Consider the following 22,614-nt stretch of genomic DNA (forward strand, 5'->3'; position numbering starts at 1 on the left):
CTTGTAGACCTCCTTACGCGTGTTTCAGTTTCAAAAAAATTCAAAAGGTCTTCCAAGTATACTTTAAGTGGTTTTAAATGTGTTCCCTGGCAGTTGTGAAGATTTGATTACTGTGTAAATGCATTCCAAGACAGTGCAGTCGTTAGATTCCGTGGAGACGAGTTCTGCTCTTTGCAACATCACAAGCCAGAGGGGCAGGCCCTGACGTGACCCACTCGTTAATTTGAGGTGACGTCTTCAGAGGGAGCTTCTACATATTTAAGTAAACATGTGGGAAACAAGGTGGGATATCAATGGACACATATATAAAGTTTTATTTAAATGAAAGTAAAAATTTAATAAAACCTAGGCTAGAATACAAAGCAGTAACAAAAATCCACGATGCCATCAAATGTGCTCTTTAAAGTACCTCCTTGCGAAAAAAACAGATCGGCAGACATCTTTCATTCAACGTTCTCTACACAAAACAAAGGAATGTCTTACACAAACTATAAATACCATGGCCTTCTAGGAATGCATGTGTTCAGTACAAGCCACCTGTGGACTGGTTTTGGTGTACAATGTCTCAACAACAGTCGGGCTTTGCTTCAACTGATGTTCATCAGCAAGGTCCATTTCAAGTCTCAGTTCGACAAAATTTATATACGTAGTACAAAATGATAATTAGTGTTGTTGAGAATGTATCTCCTATACGTAACTTATAAGTTGCATACCTTAACTGATGAATGATCCGACTATGCTCCCGATTTCAAAGACAATGAGTTGCCCCAGTCAGATGCGTCCTGATTCACAAAAATACCCTTTGACTCGTATCACAAAAATAACAGCTCTCACGTGAGTTTTTGTACAGGTTACCACCAAAATAGATAGATGTCCTGACAGCACATATTCCATGTTTGACATTAATACACAAAATGTTGTATGTACGTACAAAATCAGACGGGTATTCTTTCAATTATGATTCAAAATAATCAAAGGGCACATTGGCAACATTTTATTACTATACTGAAATGTACTGCGTCACGTTGCAACGTATTTACAAGTTGATCTGACGAGATGAGGCCTATATGTGCAGCACTCTCATAGAGGGAAGCCAAGTAGTAGTACATTCTCTATTTGTTGCAGAGGTTCAAGGTTCAAATCCGACTGGTATATCAATCATCGCCCCCGACTTACAAACTCATATCCACATGCAAGCCAGTGAACCTTGTGGCACACAGGGGCAGATGCCCATTATGGGCACCCATCGAGTGTCTAAGATGAGATATGTTAGAAAACACATGAGTCGCTCCCGGATTCGAGAACGACCCAACCCACAGATCCACAAATACTGGCCACTCTTACACTGCAGTTTGAACCTAGAAATTGAGTGTTCAACTTCACATTATATTCATTAGAAAGGCCTGTGACAAAGGTGCATCCATTGGAGCTTAATTGTCTCAAGCTTGCACATCTACCTGGTCTCCATTTGACTTTGTATTGTCTAAAAAGTCCACCCACACCTCCACATCCACAAACTCCTGGGAGTTGCCTCGCACTGCCTCACAGTCAGAATTTAGTTCCTGCTTCACACTGCCTCCATCTATGTGAAGGTCCGATTTTGGAGTTGAATCTTCAAATTTAACCTTCACTTCTACGCTCTTCAATGTTACTTCTTCACATTTCACCTTCACCTCTTCATATTTCACCTTGATACCTTTCAAAGTGTCCAGGCTAGGGTTGTCTTCTGGTTCTTGTTTCATGAACAATGGGGTCATTGCAGCACTTTGACTTTCACAAGCTGATTTCAGATTACACTTCTTGTGGATTTTCTGATGCGTGTGTGTTCTCTGGTGTTTTTTAAGATTTGATGAATGTGCAAACGCTTTCCCACAAACACTGCACTTGAAGAGTTTCTCTCCTGTGTGTTTTGTCTGATGTCTTCTAAGAGTAGATGAATCTGAAAATGCCTTCTCACACACACTGCACTTGAAGGGTTTATCTCCTGTGTGTATTCTCTGGTGGGACTGAAGATTTGATGACTTTGCATACGCCTTCCCACACAGAATGCACTTAAAAGGTTTCTCTCCTGTGTGTGTTCTCTGGTGTTGTTTAAGAGCAGATGAATCTAAAAATGTCTTCCCACACACACTGCACTTGAAGGGTTTATCTCCTGTGTGTGTTCTCTGGTGGGTCTGAAGATATGACAATGAAAATGCCTTCTCACACACAGTGCACTTGAAGGGTTTCTCTCCTGTGTGTGTTCTCTGGTGTGATTTAAGAATAAACGACCATGCAAACGCCTTCTCACACACAGTGCACTTGAAAGGTTTCTCTCCTGTGTGTGTTCTCTGGTGTGATTTAAGAATTGATGACTTTGCAAACGCCTTCCCACACACACTGCACTTAAAAGGTTTCTCTCCTGTGTGTGTTCTTTGGTGGGTCTGAAGATATGACGACCATGAAAATGCCTTCTCACACACAGTGCACTTGAAGGGTTTCTCTCCTGTGTTCTCTGGTGTCTTTGAAGATGTGATGACTGTGCAAACGCCTTCTCACACACAGTGCACTTGAAAGGTGTCTTTCCTGTGTGTGTTCTCTGGTGTCTTTGAAGATCTGGTGACCGTGCAAACGCCTTCTCACACACAGTGCACTTGAAAGGTTTCTTTCCTGTGTGTGTTCTCTGGTGTTGTTTAAAAGTAGATGAATCAAAAAATGCCTTCCCACACACATTGCACTTGAAGGGCTTATCTCCTGTGTGTGTTCTCTGGTGGGTTTGAAGATTTGATGACTTTGCAAACGCCTTCCCACACAGAGTGCACTTAAAAGGTTTCTCTCCTGTGTGTGTTTTCTGGTGGATCTTAAGATTTGATGACATTGCAAACGCCTTCCCACACAGAGTGCACTTAAAAGGTTTCTCTCCTGTGTGTGTTCTCTGGTGTGATTTAAGAATGGATGACTGTGCAAACACCTTTTTACACACACTGCACTTAAAAGGTTTCTCTCCTGTGTGTGTTCTCTTGTGGGTCTTAAGATTTGATGACTTTGCAAACGCCTTCCCACACAGAGTGCACTTAAAAGGTTTATCTCCTGTGTGTGTTCTCTGGTGTGATTTAAGAATGGATGACCGTGCAAACGCCTTCTCACACACAGTGCACTTGAAAGGTTTCTCTCCTGTGTGTGTTCTCTGGTGTGATTTAAGAATTGATGACTTTGCAAACGCCTTCCCACACACACTGCACTTAAAAGGTTTCTCTCCTGTGTGTGTTCTCTGGTGTTGTTTAAGAGTAGATGAATCAAAAAATGCCTTCCCACACACACTGCACTTGAAGGGGTTATCTCCTGTGTGTGTTCTCTGGTGGGTCTGAAGAGTTGATGACTTTGCAAACGCCTTCCCACACACACTGAACTTAAAATGTTTCTCTCCTGTGTGTGTTCTTTGGTGGGTCTTAAGATATGACGACCATGAAAATGCCTTCTCACACACAGTGCACTTGAAGGGTTTCTCTCCTGTGTGTGTTCTCTGGTGTCTTTGAAGATGTGATGACTGTGCAAACGCCTTCTCACACACAGTGCACTTGAAAGGTTTCTTTCCTGTGTGTGTTCTCTGGTGGGTCTTAAGATTTGATGACTTTGCAAACGCCTTCCCACACAGAGTGCACTTAAAAGGTTTATCTACTGTGTGTGTTCTGTGGTGTTGTTTAAGAGTAGATGCATCTGAAAATGCCTTCCCACACACACAGCACTCTAAGGGTTTCTCTCCTGTGTGTGTTCTCTGGTGCTGTGTCAAGTTTCCAGTACGATCCGTGCTGTTTGCATGCTGGTCGCATTGTTTCCTTCTTGTACTGAACTGCGCTGAGTGCCTTTGCTCCATCAGGCCAATTCTGCAGAGCGTCAGCTGCAAACAGAAAAGCATGTCCACACCATCCATGTGAGTATTGAGGCACAGAGGAATGCATATATACAGTCACACATGACTTACACATCTATACATATTCATATTTTCATGATATAGTGAAAGAGATTCCCCAATTCATCACACGGGCTGTTAAGGCACACAATGCGAGGGCAAATGGTCATAAATATGCCTGGACACCCTCGTGTCTTCAAAATTAATGTTTACCAAAAACTCCAAGCACACAATTTCGGTTGTCTAGCTACGACAGGAATATTTAAGAAAAGTTTGTTAACATAGCAAAGGCTGTTGAAAATAATACTATTTGTATTATGCAGAAATGTATAAATTAATGTTCATTTGCAACTTAGAGGTGTGAAGCCAGGCTCAGATGAGCTTGAATGCGAGGATGAACAGATTTAACTTCAGCTGCATATGTACTGTGTTAATTTCCTGACTGTTTCCATTCTTATGAAAATTTCCAAAGCAAAACTAAAATAAACTATTACTATGATTTAACCTCCATGTTCAATCGAGTCAATATACTTGACAGCAAATACAAACTTTACATGTTCATACACTTGCATGGTAAAAAGGTGGTTACATTTTGACTTAAAACTTTCGTGACTGCAGGAATTAATATTCTTTGGTTATTTCGGTAAAGTCACGTAGATAGAAAATAATAATACAAATAAAGTGAATAAAAGAAAAAAACGACTAATGTAGACTGTAGCCTGGTTCTTAACCTCGGTGAGTGTATTGGCAGTCTATAATGTAGACTATTGCCTGTTTTTTTGACGAGACCTTTGCAATGGACTAGACCTTTGCAATGGACACTCACAGCTTTGTATGTAAAAAAGTCCAGGCAGCTTCCACATAGTGTTCCAGAGCCTAATGAAAGAATGCTGCTAGACTAATTTGAAGTGAGACTTTAGATGCCAAACCAGAGCTGGTCGTGAACACATTAACCAGTTATAGGAGCTCCTCCACCACGTGTAGAACGACCTGATTATTCATGGAGAGCTGAGCAGGTGCAGTGTTGAATGACATTAAATTCCCAGGGAGGTGTTCTTTGGGTCTTTCGGTAAAGTCACGTCACTTAACCGAAAGACCCAAAGAATATGAATTCCTGCAGTTACGAAAGCTTTAGGTCAAGATTTTCCCAGGGAGGTGATCTTTTGTAGAACATATGCAAGGCCCCATTTCGTCATGGAATTCTCCAGGTACAGAACACGATTCTCCAACTCAATATCATTGAGTAGCCATGACCAGATCATCAACATGCGTAACATGGTTGACCAGCAGGGGACACTCCTTTGACTATAACCAGGCATCGATTAGCGTATCATTGTTACTGTATGAAATGCATTTTTTATAAGGCCATTGCGAGCTTCTCAAAACACAATTATTTGAAAATGCTACGTAATGTAATGCATGGGGCCAGAGGGAATTTCAGCCACAAGCCAAATTGAACAGGAAAGGGATCCGACTCCTGGTCACGCAGCTTTAGATGGGCCATCCAAAAATCATAAAAATCCTCAACGAATGTGAGCAGAGGCAGAGATATCGAAAACAAAAAACAATCCAAAACCCCAAGCCTCTTTATGGTATTATAGGCCGTAATTACACCAAGAAAGCAGAAATCTAGTTTCTGCTGAAATCCGTACTCCTGTGCTATAGCTGATGGACAGAAAATACAGCAGCCCCTTGAATAGCGCGGAGGTTACATTCTTGAAAAGTGCCGTGCGAAAGCTAAAATGCCGATGTCCAATACTAAAGCCTTACCTAAATAATGGGGTGAGGTTAACGGCAACTAAAATATACATCACAATTTAAATAAGTACTGTACTGTATTCCCAATAAACTAAATTACTGAAATAAATGTGGAGAAACCGTATACAAAACATTCCAAGATGAGTATAAATGTATATAAATGAAGCACTCTGTGTTTTTTTGAGAACCAAATTGCGCCAACAATTTGAAACATACACACATCAAAAATTCCATGCGTACTCAAGGGAAAGTTATTATGTTTTTCACACAATTTTTAGCTTACCTGTTCACCTTCAACACCTGTAACACCTGCATACTCCAACACCCCGCTGCTGCTATATTTTTCTCATTTACCACATTATCCTTACATATTATCAGGCCTGCATTTTTGCCACAAAATTCATTAATTTCCAGCTCCTTACTGTCCTTTCTACACACGCACGGCTCACCTCTAATATACTGCAATATTTTATCATGGGACCTTTGCCAGTACCAAAATATGAGAATAGGTTTTCCCCATTTTTCTGGCAACGAAACAGGTGTTAAGATGTTAAAACACCAAACTGAAACCTTTTACAAGGAATCATGTGTGCATTAACCACAATACTTGTGGTCAGCATGCAAACAAAAACACTGATAGAAAATGCATGGTCTGCTGCTGAGGCAGACTGTTGTAAAAGGTTTGAAATGGGTGTAGCCCAAGGGTCGTAAAGAAGTGGCCGGGGCTAGTGATGTTAATGTAATAAATTAGCAAGTTAATGTGAAATCGAAGAGTAGTGCAATCCAAAGCGGCCTCCCTACAAGACAGAGAAGGAGCGAGGCTCTACCTGGGTAAACAACAACTACCACCACGACAACAATAACCACGATGTGAACTTCTCACTTCGGATCTCAGTGAGCGCGCACGAAAATAAATCACGCTTGCGAACACAGAGCGCACGCCTGGGATACACTGCCGAGATCATCGATGACCTCACCACCGCGAAAGTTCAGCAGTATCTGACAAGCACAACGGGGTGGCAGCCAGATGCGATCTGCCCATATCCCCCATTTAACACCCTTGCCGAGCACGCGCACGTGTGTGTGTGTGTGCGAGAGATTTGCTCGCGAGCGTGCGGAATTCCGACGGCTGGTACGGGATAGCACCATTGCAAGTCTTCTTCCAGAGGAGGAGGTGAGGGGGGGGACGAGGGAGCCTCCGGGACCCCGTGAGACAACCCCAGGATGGGTGGCAGGAAAATAGACCGGCAATTGAGATATCGCAGGCCATGCGACCCAAGTACGCGAGGAGGTAACCCAAGTACACCTGAATGTGACCAAGCTGCAGTCCACAGCGGAAATAGTCCAGTCCGAGGTGGGAGGGCTACGCTCCATGGTCGGGGGGCTAACCAGGCGAGTATCTCAATAAGAGGCAGAACTCGAACAAATGCGCACTGGGAGGGTAAGGGGGAGTGGACAAGGGGCCTCTTATGGAGCCACCGCCCTTCCCCGTGCGTGCTATCTATGCGACCAATGGGGGCATCTCGTGAGAAACTGTCCCCAGATCACCCGTGCGAGAGAAACACCAGGGTTAAACACCAAGGCCTCCCTAAAGAGGGGACCACAGAGGGGTGCAATCGACGTGGTCCCAACACAAATAAACTGTCGTGATAATGGTGAGCGAGTGACCCCCACGCAGATGCCGACAACACCCCAGAATGCGGCGACTGCGAGTGACTGGCTGCGGGAGCTGGTGGCAGGAATAATGGGGGCCACGTCGCTCGTGGAAGGGCAGGTGAACAGGTGGCGTACCCAGATTCTGCTGGACACGGGGGCGGTAACGTCACTCGTGAGTGCAACACACTGCAGTGTGGTCGGGGTTGACGTGAGCTGCCTACAGGCCCCGGATCGTGCGCTACAAACTGAAAGTGGAAGTGGGATGGGACTGCTGGGGAGGGTCACCCTTAAGGGTCGCCTCGGACACCAGGTGTGTAACCAGGAGTTATACGTGTCGAGCGTGTTATGCCACGAGTGTATTGCAGGTACCGACCTCCTGGAAAAGTTGGGGCTCAACGTGCAGCCCCGCCGGCGATGCGCCACCGTGGAGGGCAGTGGGGAGCGGATTCCTTTCTTGGGACAAGAGCCGGGTTGCCCTCGCTTCGAGCCCGTGGCCGCTATCCTGGCGTCGTCCGTCACTGGTGTTCCACTGGGTTTTCCGTTTTTCTCCCTAACCTAAACTCAAAATATATTTGGTGGTGATCAAACAGTCCAATGCAGGACCCTCCTGAAACATGGTTTTTAACTGCTAAATAAGAAATTAAATTGGAAAACCCTCAAACACAGTACACTATTTTTTATTTTACCAGGTGAGGCCATCTGAGCTGCATAGCTCTTTTTCAGAATCGACCTGGACACAAATGATAGCTCAACTTAGTGGGTTATAATTTTGAAATGTTTTGCAGCAAAATTCTCAAAATGCATGTTTCTAAATGTGGAGAAAAATCAATGCCACTACAGGGAGAGAGAGAAAAAATAAAAAATGTAAACTGCAATTATAAATGCGTCAGGGTTGGAATCGAACCCACGACATTCTGCATACCATGTGAGGTAGTTAACATCTTGCCACCCTAGTACAATATATCACACACAAATAAATTACAGTGAAACCTTGGATTGCGAGCATAATTCGTTCCGGAAACGTGCTCGTAATCCAAAGCACTCGTATATCAAAGCGAATTTCCCCATAAGAAATAATGGAAACTCAGATGATTCGTTCCACAACCCAAAAATACTGTATTCATATAAAAATGATTAATACAAAATACTTTTTTATATTTTTATTTAATATAAAGTAATCAAATGTATTAATTACATTTAATCGTGGCTGGTGTGAGGGAGACGAGAGAGAGGAGAGGAGGAGGGTTATTGTGTAGGACGAATTTCACTTGCAGTACAGTTACTAAAGAACAGTCACTACACTTGGACACAAAATAATAAAATGCTTTACGCACACACACGTGGTCACAGCACTATACTGTAGTAAACAGTATACGCTTGCACGGATGGTGACTATACGAGTGAGGCACGCCGACCGAGACAGAGCATGAGAGATGATTACCCACAATCCCGCAGCGAGAGAGAGAGAAGAACCATTGGCTCAGTTATGTATACCGAGCCAATGGTGTATACTGTACGTACTGCTCGTTTTGCAAGACATCACTCGTTTATAAAATTATTATTTATTTAAAAAATTTGCTCGTCTTGCAAAACACTCACAGACCAAGTTGTTACTCGCAATCCAAGGTTTCACTGTACAATGAACACACTGACCCTGTACACACTCTACACGCGTGACTCACTCTCAAGCAGAGGTTGCAACCAGGTACCCGATACCCGTACCCTACCCGATACCCGGCTACCCGTACCCGGCCGGGTACGGGTAGCCGTTTGCGACCCTGGTGCGGCCGGGTACGGGTAGGCCGTGAGTCACTGCTGAGTAACCGTTTGTCACTCATTTCGGGTAGGGTACGGGTAGGGAACGGGTACCCGTACCCGGCCGGGTACGGGGATCCATTTGCGACCCTGGTGCGGCCGGGTACGGGAAACGGGTAAGGAATCAAAACCCGTTTGCGACCTCTGCTCTCAAGCACTCGCCCCAACTACTCTCTCCGGTCTGCTCTTGGTGACATCACCCGCCAGACAGAGGGGGAGGCGCTGACTCTGAGGGTGACGTCACCGCGCAACACGGCCGCTCCCCCATACGACACACACGGGGTACACTCACACAGAGTAGAGTACACTCACACAGAGTATTCTAACACAGAATAAACTCGCACACACACACAGTACAGTCCACTCACACAGAGTACTCTAACACACGGAGTACACTCGCACACACACACAGAGTAGAGTACATTCACACAGAGTACTCCAACACAGAATAAACTCGCACACACACACAGTACAGTCCACTCACACAGAGTACTCTAACACACGGAGTACACTCGCACACACACACAGAGTAGAGTACATTCACACAGAGTATTCTAACACACGGATTACACTCGCACACACGGGGTAATCTCACACACACAGAGTACACAGACGCACGGGTTAATCATACACACAGTACACTCGCACACACGGAGTACACTCACACACGCAGAGTACACTCACATGCAGAGTGCACTCACACACGTAGAGTACGCTTGTGGAGTACACTCACATTATTTTTTTCTTAGGGTCCTTCGATTTTCCCCCCCACATTTAGTAACATGCATTTAGATTATTTGGCTGCTACAATCTTCCACTTGAAAAGCCATTTCGTAAAGCTATCATCTATGGCCAGGTGGCTTCTGACAAAATATCTAACAGCTCTGTGAGCCTTGGTTGGTAATATACAAATAGTTTACATCATTGGAACCTCATTTGCCAGTAAAAAATATAATTGTTTTTTTTACCCTTTTATCTGGCAACAAAACTGACACCTTCTTTACGAAGAGTCATGTTTGCATAGACCACAATACCTGCAGTCATAATGAAAAAAAAAACATAACTCGGATAATGTATGCACTGTCCTTGAAGTTGATTGGTCCACACCCGAGACAGCTTACCTTAGAGCCTAGTCTCACATGGTGTTGGACCAGATTACGCCAAAAGGCGCACAACTCAAAGACAATGCACCATCAGAGAGAGAGACAAGGTTCTAAGGAAAGCTGTTTCGGGTGTGGACCAATCAACTTCAAGGACAGTGCATACATTATCAGAGTTATGTTTTTTGTTTGCATTATGACTGCAGGTATTGTGGTCTATGCAAACATGACTCCTCGTAAAGAAGGTGTCAGTTTTGTTGCCAGATAAAAGGGTAAAAAAACAATTATAAAAATAGTTGTTCATCGGTCTAAAGGGTGCATCAGCAAAACCAACTCGGCAGATCGCTCCTGAATTAGAGTGCTGAGACTCATTGTGGTCATGTACTCGAGTGTGCACCATGGTGGCTGGGAGATGTTTACTGCCTCTCATGGATTACAGGAGGTGGTGGGTTCGATCCCGACCCCTCCTGTATATTTGGAGTTTGCGTGTCTCTCTCTCTCCCCGTGGTCGCGTGGATTTTCCTCCGGATCCTCAGGGTTTTCCCCTCCACATTTAGAGTCAACATCACCACGCGTTTAGAGTATTTGACCGACAGACATTTCCACACGTTGATAAGCCACTTTGTTCTGGACTGGTCGCTTCTGAAAACAAGAGCGGTATAGCAGCTGAAGTGAGCTTGGCCTGGTAGGATAAAAAGAAAACTGTAGAAATATTTAAAAGAAACAAAGTTTCAAAGTAGTGAGCCAGATGAAGACAAATTAAACTTAAGCAGAGAATTAAAGCAAATACAATCAGGTGAGGGCAGGAGGCAAGGCCCCGCGTTGTAATGTTACAACCTGGACATCGATTCCGTCCTCGCTGCTACTCAATTGATATCCCTACGAGAGGAGCGAGGCTCTACCTGGGTAAACAACAACAACCACCACAACAACAACAACCACCACGATGTCAACTTCTCCCCTCGGATCTCAGTGAGCGCGCGCGCGGTGCAGCAGCTTCCGGATATATCGTGACGTCACGCGGCAGCAGGAGGTGACATGACGTCACTAGCGGGGTTCATCACACACTCCCCTCCCACAACAAGCAGCGGTGTAATTGAATAAATTATGTTAACAAGCCGGGCCCACGTGGGGTGATTGGGCTTGGTTGCTGAACCCGTCGCAATGAAATAAATTATGTTAATGAACCGCCAGTCAAACGCGCGGTGGAGGGGGGGGGGATTGAATATCTTGGTGACATGACGTCACTAGCGGGGAACAGCTTTCCCTGGCGTCTCACGCCGACGAGTTAATGAGTGGTGACGTGACTGTGTGTGTATAAACTGTGTGTGTGCACTGTGTGTACAAACTGTGTGTGTACAAACTGTGTGTGTGTGTACACTGTGTGTGTACTCTGTGCGTGTACACTGTGTGCGTGTACGCTGTGTATACACTGTGTGCGTGTACACTGTGTGTGTACACTGTGTGTGTGTACAAACTGTGTGTGTGTACACTGTGTGTGTGTACACTGTGTGTGTGTACACTGTGTGTACAAACTGTGTGTGTGTACACTGTGTGTACAAACTGTGTGCGTGTACCCTGTGCGTGTACACTGTGTGTACAAACTGTGTGTTTGTGTACACTGTGTGTACAAACTGTGTGTGTGTGTACACTGTGTGTACACTGTGTGTGTACAAACTGTGTGCGTGTGTGTACACTGTGTGTTGGCACAGTCGGGGGTACAGATGGTGCATCGGCCAGCCAACTGAGTCAGTCGACCCATGGCACCTGGGTCTACCCCGTGCACATAGCCTGGCACAAGCGCCATGGTGACGTGACCGCCACTTAGTGGCGAATGGCGGTTGTTGTTATTGTTACTGTGTGTCCGGCAAAACAAGAGATGGCACCTCAGCCAGCCATCTCATTGAGTAGCCATTACCAGATCATCAGCAGATGCAACAGGGCTGACCAGCAGGGAAACAGGTCCCTGCGGGGTGGGCTGGTAGGAACGAACAAATGAATGGCTATAATAAAATGAAATGGCGGGGGTACGATACGAAGGGAGAGTTTGAGGCCTAGTTCTAGGCTTTAGGCCTAGCTGTAGGCTTTAGGCCGCTGTGAGTTAATTTTAAACTCTCAGGTAATTATAAGGGAATGTTACACTTGTTTAGCCAGGAAAGCCTCACTGAGTCTAAAGGTTTTTGTAGGGTCCTGCCAAGTGTTTGCAGTAGGGGGCGATGTTGCTACACGTAATCGGACGGAGGGACGATATAATCTATTGTAGGCTGGTTCACTTCGTTCCTACCAGTATAATCCCTTAACTATAACCAGTCATCGATAAGCATATTATTTTTAACCGCGACGAATGCAATTTATTTATACGGCCATTGTGAGCTCCTCAAACTACATAATTATTGAACATGCTATGTAATGTGTAATAAACCCCGTTGAGACGTCGTCAATTGAGAATTCTTTATTCAGTTTCGTTCACAGCTTCCACCACATTCGTTCCTCCAGTTCCCTTGCTCCTTCACGCTGTTGGCTGACAGCGTGAGAGAGACTGCGGCGGCCCGCCACGTCGCAGGGTCCGGACCACGGCACCAGCCACGTGGCTTCTCCGCTCCTTTAAATCCCTGGCCCACGTGATGCCCCGCAGCCAATCCTCAGCCACACCCCTGGAACTTTCCCGAAGCTAATGTACGGCTCCAGGGCCACGCCCCTAACTCGACTCCCCATTAGTTGCGGGCTGAGGCCGGCAGAGCCCATCATTATTATCCAGGTGTAACCTCACATTACAAATGTAATGCATTGGGCCAGAGTGAATTTCTGTCACAAGCCGAGTTGAACAGGAAATGGTTCCAACTCCTGGTCACGCAGCTTAAGATGGGCCTGCCCAAAATCATAAAAATCCTCAACGAATGTGAGCAGAGGCAGAGACATCGAAATCAAGGAACCCAAAGCACCAAGCCTATTTAGGGTACCATAGGCCTGCTGTACTCGATCGACAGAAAATACAGCCGCCCCTTGAATATCGTAGGTTACGTTCTTGGAAAATGCCACGCGACAGCTAAAACGCGATATTCAATACTTAACCCTTACCCAAGTAATGGCGTTAGGTAAACGTCAACTAAAATTTACATCACAATTGAAATACGTACTGTATTCCAAATCAACTAAAAAATAAACTATTGAAATAAACATTGGGAAACCGTGTCTCATGCTTTTGGTTACAGGCCTACCCAACACTTATGGTCACACATGCTGTCTGCTTCTACTCGACCTTGTCCGAAAAGTCCTCCCAAAACTCCACATCCACAAATGGATGTGATTTGTCTCGGGCTCCATTAGTGACCTGGAAGTCAAACCCTAGAGCCTTCACAGGTCACCTTCACGAATGGTGACGTTTCCCAGCTGCCCTCTTTATTGGGTCCTTGCATCACAAACGATCGGCTTATGGAACTTCAAATTTCACACGTCAATCTCAGACTCTGCTCCTTGAAGACCTCCTTACACGTGTTTCAGTTTCAAGACAATTCAAAAGGCCTTCCAATTGTACATTAAGTGGTTTTTAATGTGTGTTCCCTGGCAGTTGTGAAGATTTGATTAGTGTAAATGCATTCCAAGACAGTGCAGTCGTTAGATTCCGTGGAGACGAGTTCTGCTCTTGGTGACATCACAAGCCAGAGAGAGGGGGAGGCCCTGACGTAACCCACTCGTTAATTTGAGGTGACGTCTTCAGAGGGAGCGTCTACATATTTAGGTAAACATGTGGTAAACAAGGTGGGATATCAATGCAGACAGATATATCTAAAGTTTTATTTGAATAGAATTTAAAATTCAATAAAACCTAGGCTAGAATACAAATCTGTAACAAAAATCCACGATGCCTTCAAATGTGCTCTTTAACGTACCTCCTTGAGAAAAAACAGATCGGCAGACATCTTTCATTCAACGTTCTCTACACGAAACAAAAGAATGTTTTACACAAACTATAAATACCACGGCCTTTTAGGAATGCATGTGTAATGGGTTCCGGAGACACTTGTAGAGGTATCTTCTTTATTACAATACAACACTCCAACAGTCCTGATACTCTGTTACAGCCTAGATACACTACTCTGGCTACGCTCTGGGGTCCTCCGGCTGCAATTACCCTAGGGGAGGCTAATTGACCCGACCCAGCCAAGGTGCGGGTCTGGACTCTGGCTTCCTCGGAACTCGCCCTTACAAGGACGTAGAGCCGGGAGTCCCAGAGTCCCACCACTGGCCCTCACAACGTCCCGGCCCATACAAGGACAAGCGGGACGAGGGGGTCCAGGGTACTAAGCTGGCTGATCTTGGGTCTTGAGCTGCAACTGGCCCCGATCGGCCAGGGAGCTGCCCTTTTATGCCTCGTCCCCAACGAACGAGGGGTGGGGTTGTGTGCGCCCCCAGATATCCCACAGAGCACGCACAGCCCCCCCGTTGGTGGCGCCAAAGGGCTCAACTGTTTGGGGTGCCTGGGATCCTAGCGCCTCGCGCCGAGGGCTTATCTGCCTAGGATCCTAGAGCCCCCAGCAGCCCCCCCTTTCTTATGGCACTACATATGTGTTCAGTACAAGCCACCTGTGGACTGGTTTTGGTGTACAATGTCTCAACAGTCCGGCTTGCTTCAACTGATGTTCATCGGCAAGGTCCATTTCAAGTCTCAGTTCGACAAAATGTATACGTAACACAAAATGATAATTAGTGTTCTTGTGGAGAATGTATCTCCTATACGTAACTTATAAGTGGCATACCTTAACTGATGAATGATCCGACTATGCTCCCGATTTCAAAGACAATGAGTTGCCCCAGTCAGATGCGTCCTGATTCACAAAAATACCCTTTGACTCGTATCACAAAAATAACAGCTCTCACGTGAGTTTTTGTACAGGTTACCACCAAAACAGATACTTTGTCCTGACAGCACATATTCCATGTTTGACATTAATAAACAAAATGTTGTATGTACGTACAAAATCAGACAGGTATTCTTTCAATTATGATTCAAAATAATCAAAGGGCACATTGGCAACATTTTATTACTATACTGAAATGTACTGCGTCACGTTGCAACGTATTTACAAGTTGATCTCTGCCGAGATGAGGCCTATATGTGCAGCACTCTCAGAGGGAAGCCAAGTAGTAGTACATTCTCTATTTATTGCAGAGGTTCAAGGTTCAAATCCGACTGGCATATCAATCATCTCCCCCGACTTACAAACTCATATCCACGTGGCACACAGGGGCAGATGCCCATAATGGGCACCCATCGAGTGTCTAAGATGAGATATGATACAAAACACTTGAGTCACTCCTGGTTAGAGATCGCCCCAACCCACAGGTTCACAAATACTGGCCACGCTTACACTGCAGTTTGAACCTAGAAATTGAGTGTTCAACTTCACATTATATTCATTAGAAAGGCCTGTGACAAAGGTGCATCCATTGGAGCTTAATTGTCTGAAGCTTGCACATCTACCTGGTCTCCATTTGACTTTGTATTGTCTAAGAAGTCCACCCACACCTCCACATCCACAAACTCATGGGAGTTGCCTCGCTCTGCCTCACAGTCAGAATTTAGTTCATGTTTCACACTGCCTCCATCTATGTGAAGGTCCGATTTTGGAGTTGAATAATCTTCAAATTTAACCTTCACTTCTACGCTCTTCACTGTTACTTCTTCACATTTCACTTTCGCCTCTTCATATTTCACCTTGATACCTTTCAAAGTGTCCAGGCTGCGATTGTCTTCTGGTTCTTGTTTCATGAACAATGGGGTCATTGCAGCACTTTGACTTTCACAAGCTGATTTCAGATTACACTTCTTGTGGATTTTCTGATGCTTGTGTGTTCTCTGGTGTTTTTTAAGATTTGATGACTGTGCAAACGCTTTCCCACAAACACTGCACTTGAAGAGTTTCTCTTCTGTGTGTGTTCTCTGGTGTCGTCGAAGAGCAGATGAATCTGAAAACGCCTTCTCACACACACTGCACTTGAAGGGTTTATCTCCTGTGTGTGTTCTCTGGTGTCGTCGAAGAGCAGATGAATCTGAAAACGCCTTCTCACACACACTGCACTTGAAGGGTTTATCTCCTGTGTGTATTCTCTGGTGGGTCTGAAGAGTTGATGACTGTGCAAACGCCTTCCCACACAGAGTGCACTTAAAAGGTTTCTCTCCTGTGTGTGTTTTCTGGTGGGTCTTAAGATTTGATGACATTGCAAACACCTTCCCACACAAAGTGCACTTAAAAGGTTTCTCTCCTGTGTGTGTTCTCTGGTGTTGTTTAAGAGTAGATGAATAAAAAAATGCCTTCCCACACACACTGCACTTGAAGGGGTTATCTCCTGTGTGTGTTCTCTGGTGGGTCTGAAGATATGACGACCTTGAAAATGCCTTCTCACACACAGTGCACTTGAAGGGTTTCTCTCCTGTGTGTGTTCTCTGGTGTCTTTGAAGATGTGGTGACTGTGCAAACGCCTTCTCACACACAGTGCACTTGAAAGGTTTCTTTCCTGTGTGTGATCTCTGGTGTTGTTTAAGAGTAGATGAATAAAAAAATGCCTTCCCACACACACTGCACTTAAAAGGTTTCTCTCCTGTGTGTGTTCTCTGGTGGATCTTAAGATTTGATGACAATGCAAATGCCTTCTCACACAGAGTGCACTTAAAAGGTTTCTCTCCTGTGTGTGTTCTCTGGTGTGATTTGAGAATGGATGACCGTTCAAACACCTTTTTACACACACTGCACTTAAAAGGTTTCTCTCCTGTGTGTGTTCTCTGGTGGGTCTGAAGAGTTGATGACTGTGCAAACGCCTTCCCACACACAGTGCACTTGAAGGGTTTCTCTCCTGTGTGTGTTCTCTGGTGCTGTGTCAAGTTTCCAGTACGATCCATGCTGTTTGCATTCTGGTCGCATTGTTTCCTTCTTGTACCGAGCTGTGCTGAGTGCCTTTGCTCCATCAGACCAACTCTGCAGAGCGAGCATCAGCTGCAGACAGAAAAACATATCCACACCATCTCCGTGAGTATTGAGGCACAGAGGAATGCATATATACAGTCACACATGACTTACACATCTATACATATTCATATTTTCATGAAATAGTGAAAGAGATTCCCTAATTCATCACACGGGCTGCTAAGGCACACAATGAGAGGGCAAATGGTCATAAATATGACTCGACACCCAAGTGTCTTCAAAATGAATATTTACCAAAAACTCCAAGCACACAATTTCGGTTGTCTAGCTATGACAGGAATATTTATTTAAGAAAAATTAGCTAACATAGCAAAGGCTGTTGAAAAGAATACTATTTGTATTATGCAGAAATGTATAAATTAATGTTCATTTGCAACTTAAAGGTCTGAAGCCAGGCTCAGATGAGCTTGAATGCGAGGATGAACAGATCTAACTTAAGCTGCATATGTGCATTGTTAATTTCCTGACTGTTTCCATTCTTATAAAATCTTGTTCTGTACCTGTTGAATTCCATGACGAAATGGGGCCTTGCATATGTTCTACAAAAAGATCACCTCCCTGGGAAAATCTTGACTTAAAACTTTTGTGATAGCGGGAATTCATATTCTTTGGCTATTTCGGTAAAGTCACGTAGATATAAAATAATAATACAAATAAAGTGAATAGAAGAAAAAAAAACGACTAATGTAGACTGTAGCCTGGTTCTTAACCTCGGTGAGCATACTGGCAGTCTATAATGTAGAAAATGTAGCCTGGTTCTTAACCTCAGTGAGTGTATTGGCAGTCTATAATGTAGACTATTGCCTGTTTTATTGACAAGACCTTTGCAATGGACTAGACCTTGGCGATGGACACTCACAGCTTTGTATGTAAAAAAGTCCAGGCAGCTTCCACATAGTGTTACAGAGCCTAATGAAAAAATGCTGCTAGACTAATTTGAAGTGACACTTCGGATGCCAAATAAGGTCATGAACACATTAACCAGGTATAGGAGCTCCTCCACCACGTGTAGAACGACCTGATTATTCATGGAGAGCTGAGCAGGTGCAGTGTTGTATGACATTAAATTCCCAGGGAGGTATTCTTTGGGTCTTTCGGTAAAGTCACGTCACTTAACCGAAAGACCCAAAGAATATGAATTCCTGCAGTTACGAAAGCTTTAAGTCAAGATTTTCCCAGGGAGGTGATCTTTTTGTAGAACATATGCAAGGCCCCATTTCGTCATGGAATTCTCCAGGTATAGAACACGATTCTCCAACTCAATATCATTGAGTAGCCATGACCAGATCATCAACATGCGTAACATGGTTGACCAGCAGGGGACGATCCCTTGACTATAACCAGGCATCGATTAGCGTATCATTGTTACTGTATGAAATGCAATTTTGTATAGGGCCATTGTGAGCTTCTCAAAATACATAATTATACTTAAGCATTACCTAAATAATGGGGTTAGGTAAACGGCAACTAAAATAAACATCACAATTGAAATAAGTACTGTACTGTATTCCAAATAAGGAATCATGTGTGCATTACCCACAATACTTGTGGTCAGAAAGCAAACAAAAACACTCTGCTAGAAAATGCATGGTCTGCTGCTGAGGCAGACCGTTGTAAAAGGTTTGAAATGGGTGTAGCCCAAGGATCATAAGGAAGTGGCCGGGGCTAGTGATGTTAATGTAATAAATTAGCATGTTAATGTGAAATCGAAGAGTAGTGCAATCCAAAGCGGCCTCCCTACAAGACAGAGAAGGAGCGAGGCTCTACCTGGGTAAACAACAACTACCACCACGACAACAATAACCACGATGTGAACTTCTCACTTCAGATCTCAGTGAGCGGACACTAAAATAAATCACGCTAGCTAACACAGAGCGTACGCCCGGGATACACTGCCGAGATCATCGATGACCTCGCCGCCGAGAAAGTTCAGCAGTATCTGACAAGCACAACCTGGTGGCAGCCAGATGCGAACTGCCCATATCCCCCATGTAACACCCTTGCCGAGCACGCGCACGTGTGTGAGAGATTTGCTCGCGAGCGTGCGCAATTCTGACGGCTGGAACAGGAGCACACCATTGCAAGTCTTCTTCCAGAGGAGAAGCTCGCGAGAACGGTGAGGGGGGGGGGGACGAGGGAGCCTCCAGGACCCCGTGAGACAATCCCAGGATGGGTGGCAGGGATACAGACCGGCATAGGAGATCACAGGCCATGTAACCCAAGTACGTGAGGAGGTAACCCAAGTATGTGGGGAGGTGACCCAAGTACACCTGAATGTTACCAAGCTGCAGTCTACAGCGGAGATAGTCCAGTCCGAGGTGGGAGGGCTACGCTCCATGGTCGGGGGGCTAACCAGGCGAGTATCTCAATAAGAGGCAGAACTCGAACAAATGCGCACTGGGAGGGTAAGGGGGAGTGGGCAAGGGGCCTCTTATGGAGCCACCGCCCTTCCCCGTACGTGCTATCTATGCGACCAATGGGGGCATCTCGTGAGAGACAGTCCCAAGATCGCCCGCGCGAGAGAAGCACCAGGGTTAAACACCAAGGCCTCCCTAAAGAGGGGACCACAGAGGGGTGCAATCCACGTGGTCCCAACACAAATAAACTGTCATGATAATGGTAACGAATGACCCCCACGCAGATATTGACAACAACACCCCAGAATGCGGCGACTGCGGGTGACTGGCTGCGGGAGCTGGTGGCAGGAATAATGGGGGCCACGTGGCTCGTGGAAGGGCAGGTGAACAGGCGGCAAACCCGGATTCTGCTGGACGCGTGGGGCGGTAATGTCACTCATGAGTGCAACACATTGCAGCGTGGTCGGGGTTGAAGTGGGCCGCCGACAGGCCCCGGATCGTGCGCTGCACACTGCAAGTGGAAGTGGGATGGGACTGCTGGGGAGGGTCACCCTTAAGGGTCGCCTCGGACACCAGGTGAGTAACCAGGAGTTATACGTGTCGAGCGTGTTATGTCACGAGTGTATTGCTGGTACCGACCGCCTGGAAAAGTTGGGGCTCAACGTGCAGCCCCGCCGGCGATGCGCCACCGTGGAGGGCAGCGGGGAGCGGATTCCTTTCTTGGGACAAGAGCCGGGTTGCCCTCGCTTCGAGCCCGTGGCCGCTATCCTGGCGTCAGCCGTCACCGTCGGCATTGGTGTTCCACTGGGTTTTCCGTTTTTCTCCCAAACCTAAACTCAAAATATAGTTGGTGGTGGTCAAACAGTCCAATGCAGGACCCTCCTGAAACATAATCTTTAACTGCTAAGTAAGAAATTAAATTGGAAAACCCTCAAACACAGTACACTATTTTTATTTTACCAGGTGAGGCCATCTGAGCTGCATAGCTCTTTTTCAGAATCGACCTGGACACAAATGATAGCTCAACTTAGTGGGTTAAAATATGGAAATGTATTGCAGCAAAATTCTCAAAATGAATGTTTCTAAAATGTGGAGAAAAATCAATGCCACAACAGGGAGAGAGAGAAAAAATAAAACATGTAAACTGCAATTATAAATGCGTCAGGGTTGGAATCGAACCCACGACATTCTGAATACCATGTGAGGTAGTTGACATCTTGCCACCCTAGTACAATATATCACACACAAACACATTACAGAGAATTCTAGATTTGAAGCTTTCGTGACTGCAAGGATTCATATTCTTAGGTTTTTTCGGTAAAGTCACGTAGGTAAAACATCAAAATTAATGAAAATAAAACAAAAATCACGACGTTTCAGAGGCAACACAAGTCTCCGTCATCAGGTGGGACCGTCACAGCCGAATTAGCTGCATCAAGTGAGGCAATGATTCAAGATGTAATCCCTTATAAGCAAATTGAAGGGGTGGGGGAGAGGGGGGGAGCTCATCAGAATGTGGTAGCCAATGAATGGAAACGTATCGAGAGGGAGGGGGGCGGGGCTCAAAGACAGCACGGAGTGCTCAACACATTGGGCAGAGAGGGGGAGGGGAGGCCTGATACACATGATAGACAAAAGAACGAAAATGCCCATGTTTATACCAATGCTGGCTGAACAATGAAGAGAGTACTGTTAAAAAATAACTGGGAATGTTAACACTCGGTAAAGTAAAGTAAAATAGTGCCTGTCAGATAAGATGGTCCAAAAAGGTGTAATTAAGTCTTTTTTGCGTGGTTGATAACATCTTTCCAATGATTACTAAGTTTGTACCCATCATCACGGTTGAAATTATGTCTGTTTGTATATTTGTATGGCTTTGTGTACAAACCTTTGATGGTAGCCGGGAGGTTTGCAGAGAACCTTGGTCTCGGAAAAGACAATTTCATGAGAGCCCACCGAGTTGTAGCAATGATCGGCAATGGCAGAAGAATCAGTTCTGCCGTGTTTCAGATCTGACTTGTGCTTGCGGACACGATCAGAAACATGACGTTTCGTTTCTCCAATGTAGCAATCACCACAAATGCAACTCAATTTGTAGACTCCAGAATACTGTAAGTCAGGAACAACATCCTTCACAGATGGAATCAGATCACGGATTTTATGCACTGTACTGAATCGGACTTGGATCTTATGTTTGTTTAGAATTTTGGAGATCTTTTTGGTCACGCCTGCTATGTATGGTAACGTGATGGTTTTGGTCGGAGTTTCATGTGGCTGTTTCTGTGTGGTGGGAGAGACAGCTTGGCGGATAGTACGGTCAGAGTATCCGTTCATCCTGAGGGCCCGATGTACAGGTCTTAATTCACCGGTCAGGTGGTGTTTGTCAGAAATGCCATGGGCTCTGTGGTATAGCGTTTTGATGAGAGAATTCTTTTGAGATGGGTGGTGGTGGGAATCCGGTTTCAAGTAGGAATCTGTGTGGGTGGCTTTCCTGTAGACAGAATGTCCCAAGGATCCGTCAGGCCTCCTCTCAAACAGAATATCCAAGAATGGTAGTTTACCGTCTTTCTCCACTTCCATGGTGAATCTGATGGATGGGTGTCTAGAATTGATGTGGTCCAAGAAGTGGTTCAATGCTGGGAGGCCATGTGGCCAGATGACAAAAGTGTAATCCACATACCTCTTCCACAGGGAAGGATGCAGGGTGGATGTCTGGATGGCGTCTGATTCAAACTTTTCCATGAACATGTTGGCTATAACTGGTGACAAAGGGGAGCCCATTGGGGTACCCTCATTCTGTTTGTAGAAGGTGCCATTCCAGGTAAAATAGGTGTTGGTGAGGCAATGTCTAACCAGCGCAGGTGCATCAGAATTCAATCCATGTTGGACTAAGTCCTCAATTATTGTTAGGGTGTCCGGTACTGGGACTTTGGTAAACAAAGATACTACATCAAAGCTGACGAGGATGTCATCAGGTGATAGTACCATGTCCTTAACCATAGAGACTAATTGGGTTGAGTTGAGTACTGCCGAAGAGGTCTTGCCTGTGAAGGGGA

General features: G+C 45.3%; 1 pseudogene; it reads right to left on the reverse strand.

Annotated features, from left to right (window-relative positions):
- Positions 1-474: 474 nt before the first annotated feature.
- LOC133361562 (zinc finger protein 208-like) lies at positions 475-20,653 on the reverse strand (annotated as a pseudogene).
- Between the last annotated feature and the right edge of the window lie 1,961 nt (positions 20,654-22,614).

The sequence above is a fragment of the Lethenteron reissneri genome, unplaced genomic scaffold (assembly GCF_015708825.2).
Source record: "Lethenteron reissneri isolate LAM-NWPU_2019-01 unplaced genomic scaffold, ASM1570882v1 scaffold_114, whole genome shotgun sequence".
Classification (NCBI taxonomy): Eukaryota; Metazoa; Chordata; class Hyperoartia; order Petromyzontiformes; family Petromyzontidae; genus Lethenteron; species Lethenteron reissneri.